This window comes from Antechinus flavipes, chromosome 2 (genome assembly GCF_016432865.1).
Source record: "Antechinus flavipes isolate AdamAnt ecotype Samford, QLD, Australia chromosome 2, AdamAnt_v2, whole genome shotgun sequence".
Lineage (NCBI taxonomy): Eukaryota > Metazoa > Chordata > Mammalia > Dasyuromorphia > Dasyuridae > Antechinus > Antechinus flavipes.
Window position 1 is genome coordinate 454,058,682 of NC_067399.1, and position 18,693 is coordinate 454,077,374.

Genomic DNA, 18,693 nt, shown 5'->3' on the forward strand with positions numbered 1-18,693 from the left:
AGAAATAGTAAATGCATCATTTTCAAATCATAATGCAATAAAAATTATGTGTAATAAAGGGCCATGGAAAAATAGAATGAAAATTAATTGGAAATGAAGTAATGTAATCCTAAAGAATGAATGAGTCAAACAACAACTCATAGAAACAATGGATAATTTCATCCAAGAGAATGACAATAATGAGACAATATGCCAAAACTTATGGGATGCAGCCAAAGTAGTTCTTAGGGAAAATTTTATATCTTTAGGTACTTAAATGAATAAAATAGAGAAAGAAAAGAACAGTGAACTGGGCATGCAACAAAAAAGTAAGAAAAAAAATTAGAGCCTCCAATTAAATACCAAATTAAAAATTCTGAAAATCAAAGGAAAGATTAATAAAATTGAAAGTAAGAAAATTATTGAACTAATAAACAAAACTAAGAGTTGGTTTTATGAAAAACTCAACAAATAGATAAACCTTTTATTAATTTGATTAGAAAAAGGAAGGAAAAAAACAAATTATCAGTATCAAAAAAGGAAAAGGAAATGAAGAGGAAATTAAAGCAATGATTAGGAGCTATTTTGCTCAATGATATGCCAGTATATCTGATAATCTAAATGAAATGGATGAATACATACAAAATATAGATTATCCAAATGAGGAAATAAATTAATTAATCCCATTTTAGAAAAAGAAATTGAATAAGTCATTAATGAACTCCCTAAGGAAAAAAAAAAAAAAACCTACAGAATCAGATGGATTTACACATGAATTCTACCAAACATTTAAAGAACAATTAATTCCAATACTATATAAACTATTCAGAAAAATAGGGGAAGGAGTCCACTTTTCTTTTATGAGACAGATATGGTGCTGATACCTAAACCAGAAAGGGCCACAACAGAGAAAGAAAATTATAGAATAATTTCTCTAATGAATATTGATGTAAAAATCTTGAATAAAGTATTAGCGAAGGGATTACAGCAACTCATTATCAGAAATCATTATCAGAATCCCACTATGTCCAAGTGGGATTTATACCAGGAATGCAGGACTGGTTCATTCTCAGGAAAACTATCATCATAATCGACCATATCAATAACCAAACTTATTGCTAGAAGCTAGAAGAATTCCCAATAAGATCAAAAGTGAAACAAGGTTGCCCATTATCACTACTATCATTCAATATTGTACAAGAATTGTTAGCTTTAGCAACAAAAAAAGAAAAAGAAATTGAAGGAATAAGATTAGGTAATGAGGAAACAAAACTCTCACTCTGCAGATGATAAGTTGGTATAGAGAATCCTAAAGAATCAACTTAAAAACTATTGGAAGCAATAATTTTAACAAAGTTGCAGGATATAAAAAACCCACACAAATAGTCAAGCATTTTTATATGTTATTCATGAAATCCACCAGCAAAAGTTAGAAAGAGAAATGCCATTTAAAATAACTGTAGATAATATAAAATATTTGGGAGTCTACCTGCCAAGATAAAGCCAGGAACTATATGAATACAATTGCAAACAGTTTTCACACAAATAAAGTAGATCTAAACAACTGGAAGAATATCAAGTACTTATGGGAAGACCAAACTAATATAATAAAAATAACAACTCTACCTGAATTAATCAACTTATTCAATACCGTGCTAACCAAACTGCCAAGAAATTACTTTATAGAGCTAAGAAAAAAATAAGAAAATTCATCTGGAATAATGAAAAGTCAAGAATTTCAAGGGAATTAATGAAAAAAAATGCAAGCAAAGTTGGTCTACCTGTATCACACATAAAACTATATTATAGAGCAGCAATCATCAGAACCATTTGAAACTGGTTAAGAAGATCAGTGGAATAGGTTAGGTTCACAAGACACAACAGTCAATGACTATAGTAATCTGATGTTCGATAAATACAAAGACTCCAGCTTCTGGAATAAGAACTCACTTTTTGACAAAAATTGCTGGGAAAACTAAAAAATAGTAACAGAAAGTAGGCACTGATCAACATCTAAAACCCAATATGAAAATAAGGTCAAAATGGGTTCATGATTTAGATATAAAGGGTGAAACTATAAGCAAATCAGCAGAACAAAGGATAGTTTGCCTCTCAGATCTGCGGAGAAGGATGTAATTTATGGCCAAAGAAGAACTGAAGAACATTATGAAATGCAAAATGCATAATTTTGATTACATTAAATTAAAATTTTTTGCACAAAGCTAATACAGCCAAGATTAGAAGCGAAGCAGAAAGTTGTGAAAAAAATTTTTTTACAACCAGCATTTCTAATATTTCTAAATTTCATTTCTAAAATATAGAGAGAATTGACTCAAATTTGTAAGAATTCAATCCATTCTCCAATTGGTAAATGATCAAAGGATATAAACACGCAATTTTCAGATGAAGAAATTGAAATCATTTCTAGTCATATGAAAAGATGCTCTAAATCACTATTGATCAGAGAAATGCAAATTAGGACAACTTTGAAGTGCCATAACACACCTCTCAGATTGGTTAAGATGACAGGAAAAGATAATGGTGAAAGTTGGAGGGGATGTGTGAAAATGGGGACATTAATGTATTATTGATAGAGTTGTGAAATGATCCAGCCATTCTGGAAGCCATTTGGAACTATGACCAAAGGGCCATAAAACTGTGCATTCCTTTTGATCCAGCAATGTCTCTACTGGATCTGTATTCCAAAGAGACCATAAAAGAGAGAAAAGGACCCACATATGCAAAAATTTTTGTAGTTGTCATTTTTGTAGTGGAAAGGAATCAGAAATTGTATGGATGCCCCTCAGTTGAGGAATGATAGAATATAAGTTATGGTATATGAATGTAATATGATATTATTGTTTGGTAAGAAATGATGAACAGGCTGATTTCAGAAAGGCCTAGAAAGACTTATATGAATTGATGCTAAATGAAGTGAGTGAAAACAAAAAAATATTGTACACAGTAATAAGATGATCAACTATGATGGACATGACTGTTTTCAGCAGTGAGATAATTCAAGACAATTCCAATAGACTTGTGATTAAAAGTGCCAGAGAGAGAACTATGGAGACTGAATGTGAATCAAAGCATAGTTTCTTGTTTATTTCCTTCTTTTTTCCCCTTTCTTGTCTTTTTTCTCCTTTTGGACTGAGTATTTTTGCTCAGCATGAAGAATATGGAAATATGTTTAGAAGAATTGCACATATTTAACCTGTATCAGATTGCTTACTATTTTGGGGAGGGGGAAAAGAGAAGGAGAGAGAGAAAAATTTGGAACATAATATTTTACAAAAATGAATGTTGAAAACTATCTTTGTATGTATTTGGAAAGACAAAATACTCTCTAAAAATAGCAAAAAAGAGAACTCAACATGCAACAAATGATTGTTTTAAGATTGGAAAAGAAATATGATAAAGCAGCTTTTGTCACCTTTTTATATAATTTACATATAGACTATATCATGTGAAATGTCAGATTGGACAAATTAAAAGTCAGAATTAAGTTTGCCAGGAGCAATATCAATGATTCCAGATACCACTCTGATGTAGAAAATGAAGAATAATTAAGAACAATAATTGTTGATGAAGGTGAAAAGAAAATATAAAAGTTGGTTTTAAAGCTTATTAAAAAACACACCTAAGATCATGTCAATTGGTCATAACACTTCTAGAAAATAGAGGGAGAAAAAATAGAAACAGTGTTAGATTTTGTATTTTGGGGCTCAAAGATCACTGCAGATGGTGACTATGGCCACAAAATTAAAACATGCTTGTTCCTTGGGAGGAAATCTTTGGTAAATATTAACAGCATACAAAAAAGCAGAGAAATCACCTCATTGACAGAGATGTAAATGTAGTCAAAGCTGTAATTTTCCCAGTAGCTGTGAGAGCTAGATGATAAGGAAAGCTGTTGCCGAATCATCCCTTTTCAATTGTGCTGCTGAAGAAAAGTTTTGAGAGTCCCATGGACAGCAAGAAGATCAAACCAGTCAATATTTAAAGAAATTAACTCAGACTATTCATTGGAAGGCCAAATAATAGAATTGAAGCTTAAATACTTTGGCCACATAATGAGAAGAGATGTTGGGAAAGATTGAAGGCAAAAGGAGGAGGGGATAGCAGAAGATGAGAGACATTGATAGTGTCATGGAAGCAACAGACATGAGCTTGGACAGATTTTGGGAGATAGTGAAGGATGAAAGGATTTGGTGTTCTATGGTCCATAGAAGTCACAAAGAGTTGGATATGACTGAATGAATAGCAAGAACAATAACAACAATAGCTCCAAGGAAATATCTGATATTCTGAGTGGTCCATATTCACCTGGATATGCTGTGGTAGATGCATTTTCACCCTGCAAACTCCCCCAACACTAATGAAATCATAGGTTTTACCAACAATATCATCATATTCCAATGTGGAACTAGGTAGTACTTTAATGTATATGTTAATGTCCCCTCCAATATTATGATTTATCATTTCAGTGTTCAAAATTTTTATGACTTATATTTCCATTCTTTTTCATGTTCCCACTCATTTTTTCAGGCCCAGGCCTGATATTTCATGACCTCCTGATTTCGGGACATCTTGTCCTGAAACCGGAAGCTCCTTTGTCCTACTACTTTCTTCCTCAACATAAAAAAAGACAACTCAAAAGAAGAGAGGTTTCTTTGGCTTTCTGTGTCTGGAATTCAGACCCAGAGCAGAAGGAAAGGAGTCCCAGAGTTCTGTACTTACCATTAACAGACAATATGGTACCCTCACCAGATTTAATCTTTTCATCATAATTAATTCTCTTTATGAACTTCACACAATAATAGATGCCAGTATTCTCTGGAGTAATGTGGTTGATGATGATGGAGAAATCTGTGTTGGAATACGTTGTTGTTGCTTTTATCCAGGAATGGATACCTTCTTTGAAATTATAAATTTCCTCTCTTTGGGGTCCTTTTCCTCTGAACCATTTCACTGGCCCTGGTGGTACAATCCCAAGCACTGTGCAATTCAGTCTGACTGTCCCTCCCTCTGCCACATATATAGGATCCTTAGACTGCAGAACTTGGAACTCCTCTTGACCTCCATTTCCTATAAGGAATAAAAATTTAACTTAGTTTTCTTGCTCTTACTCATCCACTACTTTGACCTGGGTATCTGCATCTAGTTTGGAGATACCTCAGGCATCTAGATTCTGGGTGCAAGGAGAACTAAGAGGGAATCATAGAGGAGGCATGTAATTCTGGAAGGAGCGATAAAATTAGACAAACACATTTGAACTGAGTTTAAGTTGTACCTCTCTTGTGCAACATGTCTTCTTTCCTCTTCTAACACCCATCCCACTCTCTGTTAAATCCAGTTTATTTTATTTTAGGCTTATTTTGAATTGTTTTCACATTTTGGTCCCTCCATAGAAATTGGAATACTTCGAGAATGAGCTCTTGGTTTTCCTTTGTGAACTATACTGTCAGTACATAATTAAGTCTTATTGTCTGATTCTCTTTGAGTAGCAAGCACTGGACTTAATAGCAAATAAGAACTGGCCTCAAATCCAGTCTGCAGTAATCATGGTGTAACACTTGGAAGTCACTTACTCTCTTTCCTTCTCAGGAAAGTGAGATTAATAAGATTTCAAGTAATTATCTCAAAATTTCACTCTGAGGATTTAATGGGGGAAAAAAGTCCATGTAGCTCTTAAACTGCTATGTACATTGTCAATTATAATTATTCTTGTTGCTTGTTTTTAGTATTATTTGAAAAATTATTCTCATTTATAGACCAACAATGAATTCTCCTATTTTTCCTTTTCCTTTTCATATTCTAGGAATTATTGCAAGGTAGTTAAAATACGTATTTTACATGGTTGAATAAAAGCATTCAAATGGAAATTTGACTTTGGTAGATTGACTGGTAGCATCCTTAATTAGAAGCACTACTCTAGGAAGCCAGAATTTTATACTTTCCATATACTAGCTACTTCTTGATCTTTTTCTGCCATCCTTCAATCTGTGCATTTGCTATCAGTCTGTCCCAATGCCAGTAATGTATTTCTTCTTTTTCTCAACATGCTGAAGTTTTTCTCTTCCTGCATGGTTCAACTCGAGTTGAACCATGCAGGAAGAGAAAAACTGAAGAGGGAGAAATCGTTTTCAGGTAAAGGATTTGGGAAAGGTTCATGAAAGATGAAATCCTCTACCTGAAAACGATCTCTCCTTCTTCAGATTTTTCTGGACCACTTTGTTTGAATCTCTCTTTCCATTCATTCATTCATTCATCTAGCATTTCTTGACCATCAACTGTGTTGGTTACATTATTTTATGAGTGCATCATATTCCTCCCCCAACATACAATTAACTTTCTAGTGCAGAGGGACCAAGTTGTTTTACATCTTTGCATCCCTGATATTTAGCTTAGATCTTTACATATCATATGTAGTTAAGAAATACTCAGATAATTGAATTGGAAAGATTAAAAAAATCATGTCAGAAGACCTGGATTCAAGTTCCAGGTTTTACCATTTCTTTGGACAGATCCTTTAATATCTATGAGTCTTCATTTACTCACTGGTTAAATGAATTGATTTTATTTGTAATATTTCATGGAATTTATTTTGTGTCAAAACATTTTAAATTACAAATCCTTTTAGATATGTCAAATACTGCTAATATAGTATTGTTATTGTTATCTAATTGTCATTTTAAGTCTAGAGAGGTTCAATGGCTCATCCAAATAAACACATCATGTTAATGGCAGAGGCAGAGCTAAATTCTAGGCCTTCTGACACTCTCTTCATAGAACTTGTCACTATAACACACTTCCTCCCTCTGCCTCTATTAATTCAGAATACCCAAAGGTGTCACTTATGGAAAGTTATAAAATACTATCATTTTGGGAATCTCATGACATCAGAATGACCACTAGACTCGGGTCAAGAAGATGGAGATTTCAGGACAGTGATGTCACTTCAACAGAAATTTTCTGAGTCTCATTTTCCTGTCTGAAAAATGGAGACAGCACTACTTGGACTTTCTACCACATGGTGCTCCTGAGATAAAATCATTGCATAAAACAGCATTCTATAGAAAGAAGAGCTATATGTAAATTAGATGAGCAAATATTTTCTAGTCCTTTTCAGCACTTACCTATCTTTGCAAGCCCTTGGGAAGATATCATTTTCACACAACCATCCTGATCTGTTCCGTAATGATCCTGAATCATAATGATCTGTTCAGATGAACTTCTGGATTCTACCCTTTTTTGCCCCAGGGTTACCCACTCACCAGAAAGGCCAAGGAGGGAATCAGCAGCAGAGAAGGCAGAGAAGAATCATGTAAGTAGAGGATGCTGGACATTTCAATGGGTCCTTGGTGCTTTTTTTCTCTGTGTGACTCGTTGTTGGCTTGGAGTCATAGAATAGACAGGGGAGAAATTAAGTTAATAACATGACTAGGCTAGCTAGGTAAACATTTGTGGCTAAAGGGAACCTCTTCTTACCAGAGAGATGAAAAGTGGGAGGAATTTAAGTTCAACTTCCTTTAGACTCATTGTTTCAGATCTTGATGTGAATGGTAATAATAGTCCTGTTTTATGCAATCAAACATATCATTCCATTAAAAAAATCGTTCAGAGGAAGCTAGATGGCACAATGGATAGAGCAACAGACCTGAGTTTAAAACCACCTTCAGACACTTAACACATACTAGCTGTGTGATAGTAGGCAAGTAGGCAATTAACCCCAATTGCCTATCCAGAAAAAAAAAAAAATTCAGTGGCTTTCTACTGACTAGGGAGAAAACACTCTTTAATTTGACATTTAAAGCCATCTACAATCTGTCTCCAATCTCTTCTTCCTACATTATACCATAGTACTCCTTTATATATTAAATATCCACGAAAAAACCAGACATTCTTCCTAGCATCTCTTGCCTCTGGGTACATGCACGTCACTCTTGCCTCCTCATGTCTGACTTTTGAAATACTTCTCTATTTTAATGTTGAATTTCGGGAATACTTGCTCATGAAATTTTGCTGAACACTGTCTAAAAGTGACTGTCATAAAATTTACTTAGAGTTCTATCTGAATCTCTTATTTGTCTCTATCATACTCTTCTTGCAGGATGTTTTTGTTGTTTTTTTCAGTTATGTCTGACTCTTTGTGACCCCATTTGGGGTTTTCTTGGCAAAGATTCTAGACTGGCTTGCCATTTCCTGCTCCAATTCATTTTATAGATGAGGAAACTGAGGCTTGTAAGATTAAGTGACTTGCCCAGGGTGACATAGTTGGTGTCTGAGCTGGATTTGAATTCAGGTGTTCCTGATTCTAGGTTCGGAACTCTTACCCATTGAGTCACCTAATTACCCGGAGTAGTTTGTTAATTGCATACATACAATAAAACAGTAGATGGCAAACTCTATCAGGACAAGAATTCTTAACTGTTTTTGCCTTTGTTTGCTCTGGATGTATAACATAAAGTAGTCAAATAAAAATTATTTGTTAAATTGAATTGGATTGAAAAGCTAACATCTGATCTCCACTAAGATCCATTACTTAGAATTAAATGACAAAGAGGTAACAGATGATGGAAACAAAAGAATAAAGTTTTTCAGCTGTCCTTATGAGAGAGTTGTGATTTAGGAATCTAGGATACACTGTGAAGAGAGAAGAAAAGAATGATAGGTAAGAGGAAATAAAGCAGGAGTCATTAAATGAAGATTGTCAAGAAAGTTAAGGTTAACAAGGATAATGGAGTCCATAAATTCATTCAGCAAGACTCCATGCAGGAAACTGCAGTCTTCCATCAATCTTTTTTTTTGGTCTGACCTCCTTTGCCTTGTGTTTATAAGTGTTCTTTTCACATCCCCACTATTAGGCTTTAAGCTGGGAGAAGAAATTTTGCCATCTTTCATTTTTGAAGGAGTTTTGTTGCCACAAGACAAGTCTTCACTGCTGAGAAGACTAGAAATGGGAGGAAAGATTAATTTGCCTGATGTTCCCATGTCATCTTTGAGTGGTGCCCACAGTAGTAATTAGAAAGAGAGGAAGTCTGATGCTTCATCACGTGGTTACACAACAGGGTTTGGGTGTAGAAGAGTAAAGGAGGTTCCTTCATCTAAACTTGGCTATTCGCTGATTAATACAGAGAAAATGAGAGTTGAGAATCCAGGGATTTCAGGGCTTACAGAGCTTGAGGAATGTACCTGCTCCTGGCATAGTAGCAACAGGTAAGAATGGATAAAAGATGCATGAATAGCCCTTGAAAAGGGCTCAGCAAGCCCTCACACCAGAGGTGTTAGTCCTCCTTAAACTCCCCAGGAACTCCTCACTTGGGGCTTCAAGGAGCTGCAGCAGCCATTCCCCAGTAAAACCATCTGGGCAGATGGGCAAAACTAGGTTGAGGGTAACTAACAGGCCTCAGACCTGCTGATGAGTTAGGGATATATCTAACACTGTAAAACATGTGGAGACTTCTCCCAGCTGGAAAAAGTGGATGAAAATAATTTGTTCCAATGACCATGAAAGTAGCTGAAGCAGGAGAGTTTAGACTTTGGTCAGACATCAAAGATGCCAAGATTATCCACTGCACCCCAGGCCATTGCTGCTCATCCTGGCTTTTGTTTGGACACAGGACTTGGGTGAGGATGAGAACTTTGCCTCACTTAGATCTAATTCATGAGCAAGCCATCATTCTATGATGTCACTGGTCCTTTTTGAAAATGAAGGATGAACAATAGTAGCTACTCATTGGCCAGGGTAAATAAACTGGTGTCACATTGATTGAATGAGCCCCATTCTTCTCCTTTTTTCTTGTAAGTAGGAAAGATAAGATCTTAAAAACACAAAGGACTTCAAAGACTACAGCATCTGACTACTTCAATAGAGGAAACAAACTCAGAGAAATTAAATCAACTAATCTTAACTAAAATAGATCTTAAAAAGGAGAGCAAGAATTGGAGTTCAAATCCTTTATCTCCAAAGGTACCCAGTGAAACTTCCAATATGCAAAGCAACTTTCCCTGCCTGCCTTCTCTCCATGAATCCAAGACTTGAATTTTTGTTCCAATCACAGGTAACCTTGGAAAGATGTGTTCCAGGGAAAAGAAGGCGAGGAGTTGTTATTACATGGCTTTCACCATGACCCTCCGTGTTGACAATACAATTTTCTCCAGTTCTACTTCAGAATCTCTCACGCTTTAGTATCTCTAATACAGGTCATTTTAAATTGTATCCTATTTGGGGTTTTCTTGGCAAAAAAGAGGAACCATTTATGGTTGGTGGTGTCTTTCATTCTCGAAGAGAACCAAAAATGACATCATAATGTTAGAATCAAATTACAATGTGTCTGACTGTGATCAATCAGACCTATACGAGCTCAGAATGTTCTGTCACAGGTTAGCCACAAATAGTCCCTGTGAACATACGGGGTAGTTTCTCTAACTTTGTGCATCTCATGTTTCTTCTGAGCAAATTCAGTTCTGCTTTGTTCATAGAGCATTTCCTTCTCCACCTCATTTTAGAGATGAGGAACTGCCCAGGGTGTTGCCCAGGGTCACACAGCTAGGACATGTCTGAGGTCACATTTGAACTTGGGACCTGGTGTTCTGTGCACTATGGTACCTCTGAGCTGCCTCTCACACTTTAGCCCTTTCTCAAAAAGTAATAACCATTATCTATCATCCTTCATTACCCAATCATTTCTATTCTCTAGAGCCCAATTCAAACCAGATAATTTCTTCTCCTCTCTTCTGGTTTTTAAGCATTGACAACATACTCCTACTAATATCTCAAACTCTAATTCCATGTTGTTAGCTGAATGTTAGACATCCCCACTTGACTCTCATAGTCAACATGTTAATAGAGTAGGAGGGAAAAGGGATAAGAGAAATGGGGGGGGGTTGATAGAAGAGAGAACCTACTGGAGGAAGGATAGTCAGATGCAAAATACTTTTAAGGGGGGACAGAATGAAAGGAGAGAAAGAATGGAATAAATGAGGGGGAAGCACACATTAGCAAGAGTAATTGTGAAAAAAATATTTGAAGCAAGTTTCTTTGATAAAGGCCTCATTTCTTTAAATTAAAAAAAAATAAGATCCATTCCCCAGTTGATGAATGATCAAAAGTTAAGAACAATTTTTAGATGAAGTAATCATAGCTATCTATAGCTATGTGAAAAAAAATGTTTTAACTCACTATTGATTGGAGAAATGCAAATTAAAACAATTCTAAAGTATTAGATTAGTTAATAGGACAGAAATGATGAAAGGAATATGGAAAAATGATTCACTGTTGGTGGAGTTGTAAATTGATAAAACCAATCTGTAGAGCAATGCCTAAGGGTTATCAAACCATACATACTCTATGATGTAGCAATACCACTAATAAGTGTGTATCTCAAAAGAAATTTTAAAAAAGAAGGAAAAGGTCTTATATGTACAAAATATTTATGGAAGTTCTTTTCTGAAGGCAAAGAATTGGAAAATGAGAAAAGTTGAGCAATTGGGGAATCAATTAGGGAATGACTGAATAAACTATAGTATGTGATTATTATGGAATATTATTATACTATAAGAAATGGTGAGTACGATGCTCTCAGAAAAACTTGGAAAGTCTTCTACAAGCTGATACCAAGGAAAATGTATTGTGTGCGAAGTAATAGCACTAATGTGGAATGATGAGATGTGAATGACATAACTATACTCAGCAATACAACAATTCAAGACAACTCTGATGGGCTTATGAAAAATGCTATTCAAACCCAGACAAAGAACTGACAGTGACTGAATGCAGATTGAAGCATACTTTTAAAACTTTATTTTTCTTGAAGGCTTTTTTTTTGGTAGGGGAAGGCCTATGTTTTCTTTCACAACATAACATTATAGAAATGTATTTTATGACTTATACATATATAACCTATATTGAATTACTTGCATTTTCTTTGAGATGGAGTTGAGAGGAATGAAAGGAAAGAATGTGGAACTCAAAGTTTTAAGAACAAATGTTGAAAATTTTTTTCCATGTAACTTGAAAAGAATAAACTAAAAAACTTTAATTTTCTTACATATAATTGGGAAAAAATAAAATATTAAAAAAAGATTCAAAAGAAAAGAAAATATTAAATAAGATTTTTAAAACTACCAGAAATGCTATTTTGTTGTATATCATTTTCTAACCTTTCTAGTCAAGAGGAAAATGTGTTAAAAAACTAAGCATGTCTATCTTTTTTTTTAAAATAACTTTTTATTGACAGACCTCATGCCAGGGTAATTTTTTACAGCATTATCCCTTGCATTCACTTCTGTTCCGATTTTTCCCCTCCCTCCCTCCACCCCCTCCCCCAGATGGCAAGCAGTCCTTTACATATTGAATGGGTTACAGTATATCCTAGATACAATATATGTGTGCAGAACCAAACAGTTTTCTTGTTGCACAGGGAGAATTGAATTCAGAAGGTATAAATAACCCAGGAAGAAAAACAAAAATGCAAGCAGTTTATATTCATTTCCCAGTGTTCTTTCTCTGGGTGTAGCTGCTTCTATCCATCTTTGATCTGAATGAACTCTCTTTATCGAAGAGATCCACTTCCATCAGAATACATCCTCAAACAGTATCATTGTTGAGGTATATAATGATCTCCTGGTTCTGCTCATTTCACTCAGCATCAGTTCATGTAAGTCTCTCCAGGCCTCTCTGTATTCATCCTGCTGGACATTTCTTACAGAACAATAATATTCCATAACATTCATATACCACAATTTACTCAACCATTCTCCAATTGATGGACATCCATTCATTTTCCAGCTTCTAGCCACTACAAACAGGGCTGCCACAAACATTTTGGCACATACAGGTCCCTTTCCTTTCTTTAGTATCTCTTTGGGGTATAAGCCCAGTTATCTTGCAGGGCAAAGTCAAATCCTTGATGTTCAGGTCATTTGGTCATGATTCAGTGAAACAGAACATATTCATAGGAGTAATGAGATTTCTGGTAATTTAGAGCCTCAGAGATGATTTTGATTGGATAAATCTGAATTAACCATAACCTGCTTCTCCCAGCATCCATCTAAGCAGCTTGTGACCCAGAAATCTCAGATACAAAGTAACTATCTATGAATAAAAGAAGAAGAATCATTGGATGGGGATGTAGGAGAATATTGAAAGTAACAAAGAAGTAAGAGAGACCCAGAACTCAGAGATTTAGGAAGAAAAGGACCGAGTAATTCATTCAATGAGTCAATAAAGGACATTGGAGAGCCTTCCATCAATGTTTCTAGAACACTTTATCCTGACTTTTCCCTTGTTTCAAACTTAAATGAGTTCTTTTCATATTCCTGCTCTTGGGTATTAAGTTTCTTGAAGGAAGGAATTATGTCATCTTTCATCTTTGAAGGAATTCTGTTGCCCTAAATATAAATAGCTGCAGATTGGGTTGAGGATGTGATTCTTTCCTGGTGAGGAGGGGAGCTGAAGTTAGGAAGGAATGTAAAATGATGTCTTCAAGTAGTGGCAGTAGAAGTAACAGCAGAGAAGAAGTATGTCATTTCATCCCTTAGTTATACAATATGGTTTCTGGGGTCAGAGACTCAAAGGGCTCCTTTGTGTGGGCTGGGCTGCCCCCTGATTAATTCAAGGGATGTCGGAGTTGAGCATTCCAGGAATCTTGCGGTTCACACAGCTGGAAGGTCATACTCACTCCTGGTGTAGTACCTACTTGATGATTAATATGACTACTATGGAGTCACAATAATTGATTCAAGCAGATTTGTCTCTTTTTTTCCCCTGAAAGTTAGAAGGAATATCTCATAAGAAAAAGATTTGAAATTGGAAAGGAACTCAGAGGTCAGGGTATCCAATTTCCTCATGGAGGAATCAGGTCCAGAGAAGTTAAATTGACTTGTCCAAAATAAAACATCTAGTAAATAGCAGAGCTAGAAATGGGGTTTGTATCCTCTGAAAATCAAACTAGTGAAGGCACAATCTAGTAAATCATGTAGTCTCTCTCCCCGTGTCTTCTCCTTGTGAACCCAGGACTCTGAATTCTGACTGTAGTCATAGAATTGAAAGGAAGAAGTGGATATAGAAAAAGGAAGCAGGGAGGTATCATTACTGACATTTCATTGACCTTCAATATTTGACATTGCAATATTTTTCTATTCTGACTACCTTTACCATCTTTCTCTTCTCTCTCCTTTACTCTCCTTCCCGCCTCTTTTTTTCTTTTTTTCTCCTTTCTTTTCCTTCTTGCCTATCCCTTTTCCTGCCCACCCCTTGCCTCTTCTTAATTCTTTCTTTATTGTTTATTGATTTGTTTTTAATTCTGAACTTGAACAATTAAAAAAGAATTTTCCTATACAGATAACAGAACACAAATTGGATTTCATGTGAAATTGTAAATCTCTATTTCATATCATTTTTTTAGCATGAAATCATCCTGCTGATCATTTCTTACAGAACAATTCTTACAGAATCCATAACATTCATATGTCATAACTTATTCAGCCATTCTCCAACTGATGGGCATCCATTCAATTTTCAGTTTGTAGTCACTACAAAAAGGACTGCCATAACATTTTTGTACATATGGCTCCCTTTCCCTCCTTTAAGATCTCTTTTGGGAGGCAGCCAGTTGGTGCAGTGAGTAAAGCACCAGCCCTGAAGTTAGGAGGACCTAAGTTCAAATCTGGCCTCAGATACTAGGTGTGTGACTCTGGGCAAATCACTTGCCCCCAATTGCCCAATTGCAAAAATAAATAAATAAACAAAGAAAAAGATCTCTTTGGGATATAAGCGCAGTAGAAATGCTGCTAGATCAAAGGGTATGCACAGTTTGATTGTCCTTTGAGCATAGTTCCAAATTGCTCTTCAGAATGACTGGATGTGTTCACAACTCCACCAACAATATATCAGTGTCCCAGTTTTCCCACATCCCCTTCAACATTCGTCATCTTTCCTTGTCATTCTAGCCAATCTGACAGGTGTGTAGTGGTATCTCAGAGTTGTCTTAATTTGCATTTCTCTGATCAATAGTGATTTAGAGCACATTTTCCATATGATTAGAAATGGTTTTAATTTCTTCTGAATTGTCTGTTCATATTCTTTGAAGAGTCCTAAATTCTTGAGTGCATTATGTAGGACTGTGATTCATTAGTTAGAAATGAATTTATTTTCTACATTTCTTGTTCACAGAAGGTATGATTTTGAGGGTTAAATATAATGAACTATATGTTCTTTCTGGGGGTTGTCTGTTTCTAGGAGAAACTCTGAGCATGCTGTTACCAAGTAGATTTTTTCTTATTGTCAATTGTGTGTTATTTTGATGAAATTTGCTGTATCCATTTTAGGAGAACCAATTTCATTATTCTAGGGTCACATAAATCTCAGTGAAATAGAAGTAAGCCAAAGAAATGTTGAATTTACCAGGAATTGTTGGGTATATGAGCTTATTCTAGTTTTATAAATTCACACTAACTATACCTCTTAGACTGTCGTTAACTTAATCACAGAGAGTGTAGGATCAGTCTCTGAGATTATTTGAAGGCTTTCCTATTTTTCCACAGGCATGTCTGCTCTACAAGACTAACCCCATAACTTCCAGGGTGAGTATGTCACTTATGACACTACACAATTATTTAAACAAGATCTCGTGAGTTCATAGCACTACCATTGTGGCTAACCAAATGACTCAGAAATGTTTAACTCTTGTCTTCATATCAAGGAGTGAGCTGGGACTCCTTAGAGTTGATGATTAAATAGTTAGTTCAGATAGGAAAAGAGTTTAGGGGGAACGGTAATAAATTCAGCTTGAATATATTGAGTTTAAGATATGTACCACATATTTATTTTGAGAAGTCTGAGTGTTGAAATATAATTTTGGAGCTATCAGAGAAAGCTAGATAAGACAGATAAGTATCTATATAAGTAGATATATTTTAAGACTCATCAGCATTTGTATGCAATAAAATCCTTGGGAAATGACAAGTAGTGAAGTAATATAGAGGGAGAAAAGAAGGGAATGTAGAATAGAACCATGAAGTATGCTTATGGCTATATATGTTTGAGGATAGCTTCAACTTTGAAGAGAATATTCAGTGGAATGATGAGATGAGAAGCTAGATTAAGGGATTCAGAGAGTGAGAAAAGAGATAGTAAAAGCACTTGTATTGTATATGACTTTACAAGGAGGTTAGTCAAAAAGGGTGGGAGAAATATAGGAAGGTAGTTGGTGATAATAGAAGGATCAATTAGTTTTTTTTTTTTTTTTAGAATAGGGTAGACAAAATGTTTTAAGCAGTAAAGAAGGAGCTAGTAGACAAGGAAAAACCAAAGAAAAATGATAGAGTGGGGAAGGCAGAGAGAGCAATCTGATGTAGGAAACTCAATAGAATGGGACTGCTTGTATAGATTATACATTAGTCTTAGTAATCAGTAAAATAATCTCTTCAAGTAAGACAAAGGAAGCAAAAGTGGCAGAAGGTATATGTATTGTATTTGATGAGGAAGATAGGAAGCAGTTCATAGTGAACTAAAATCTAAGACAAAATTATCGGATAACAAAATTGGGAAAAAATGATCCTGGGATTTGAAGAGGTACTAAAAAGTTTGGAAAATATGAGGTGGTAGAACATCAATTTGTAGGGGACTCAATCAGAACGGTTGAATGATATTCTCTACCTCTTTTCAACAGCATGTATGTAAGAGTGAAGGTAGCAGATGGTGATAATGATTCAAGGTTGAAGTTTGACAATTATTGCTATGAAGGGGATAGGCACTCAAGAAAAGAGGACAGTATGAAGTTGAATTAGTTCACCAAAAGGTCAAGACTGGGAAAAGGGAAGATATGAGAAATCTATTGAGATGGCTTGGTAGAGAACTGAGTGATCTAGGAAATCAGAGTGAGGACAAAGAGTAGATTTTGGTAAGGGAAGCAAAGGGTTAGGTGAAAAGCTAATAAATTTTGCTCAGCTATGGAGATTTCAAAATTCTTGAATATGGCAAGATCAAAGATATGACCATCTTTTTGTATGACTTTGGTGGCATGGAAAGTAAATAGGTTGAGGAAGTGAGTAAAGATTGTGGACTTAGGAAGTGGTTTATATGTTTTTACAACAAAAAGAGGCAGGAGAATAAGAGGAATTCAGAGTACCCAGAATCAGGATGTTTGTGTAAACTCTGTCCATTTGGGAATGGTATTAATCACTTTCAATCAGCCCTGTTTAGCTGGCACAGCAGAGGTGTTCCACTTTCACCCAATAGGTGAAACTCAAACAATACTCATTCTACCTCCTGATGGGCTGATTTTGATTTCTAAGTTATTTCAGCAAATCAAGGTGATTAGTAAATTCATTCATTTCATTTCTATAGAATGAATGGAGTTTGTATGATCACCTACAGGAGAAGGTTTAGAATTATAGGAATGTATAAGGTATGATCAGGTATCAAAATGTTCATCATTGAGTAGAAGGATCCACTGTTCATCACAGAGGTAGATGGAGATTGAACTGCAGATAAGTACAATATAAGAAGCAAGGTATAAAGTCAGATGGCCACATAGGAGGCTCTGTTTCATCTTTCTGAAGGCTGAAAATTAGGCAGAAGCTTGTGTAGCAGGAGAAAAAAGTTTAACCTGAAGAGCAGGAGATAAAACACTCCTTCCTTATTCACTTTCCTCTTCCTCTTACCTCAAGGGACCAGAACAGCACCTTCTTCACACACAGGAAGACATGGAATGCATTGTTGGAGGAATTTCTCTGTCTTCTCAAAAAAAAAAAAAAAAACCCAACAACACAAAAAAAAAATCAAAACAACCAAGCCAAAATGGAGGAATGGAGTATTATTTACTAAAGATCCATGGTGTCAGGATGCATTTAATGGTCACCTACTCTGCAGATTTGAGCTTAATTATATCTAAAATCTGTCTCAAATCCCATTGTTTTGAGAGTCTATCCTCATTATCTAGAGATGAAGGTCTTGCCCTGTATAAGGGATGGGGCAGAATTGCCAAGAGAAGGAGAGGAGAGCTCCCCAGTCTTCTTTAAGCTTCCTTCAAGTCACTTCAAATTTTCTTTATCCTTTGAGTTACTTTGGGTACTTCTAGCATCCATCTTTGAGAGAGAAGTGGGTTGAAGGAAAAGATTCTGGGAAGACATCAAAAAAAAAACTGGTGATCCATTAAGTTCTAATCCTCTAATTGTTACAGGAGAGACTTGGGAGAACTTCTTCTTGGATGAGATCTGGGATGCTATCTTCTGGTTGAGTTTACCTTGTTCCTAATGAGAGAGCGCCTTCACTTGGTATTGTCTAATAGAGGGGTAAATGTAGAAGCCAGGTGATAATAGTGAGAATTATTATCAGGCCTATACTAATGGGGACAGAATCTTATGATACTCTCTGCTTACAGGTGAATCAGTGTGTGTATGTGTGTGTGTGTGTGTGTGTGTGTGTGTGTGTGAGAGAGAGAGAGAGAGAGCGAGAAAGACAGAGAGACACAGAGAGAGAGACAGACTTCATTCCTAAAGGGGAGGATATATGAAAAAGGGATGGAAAGAAGGGAGATAGAGGGAAGTATATGATTTGATCACAGCAAGTGGAGGGCTAGCAATGACAGAAGGTGAACCCTGTGTTCTCTCAGTAAAAGAATAGCCTGTAGGGGAGTGGATGAGGAAGAGATATATATGGGAAAAGCATGATAAAAATGAGGGAAGCTTTGATTTGATAGTGCTTCA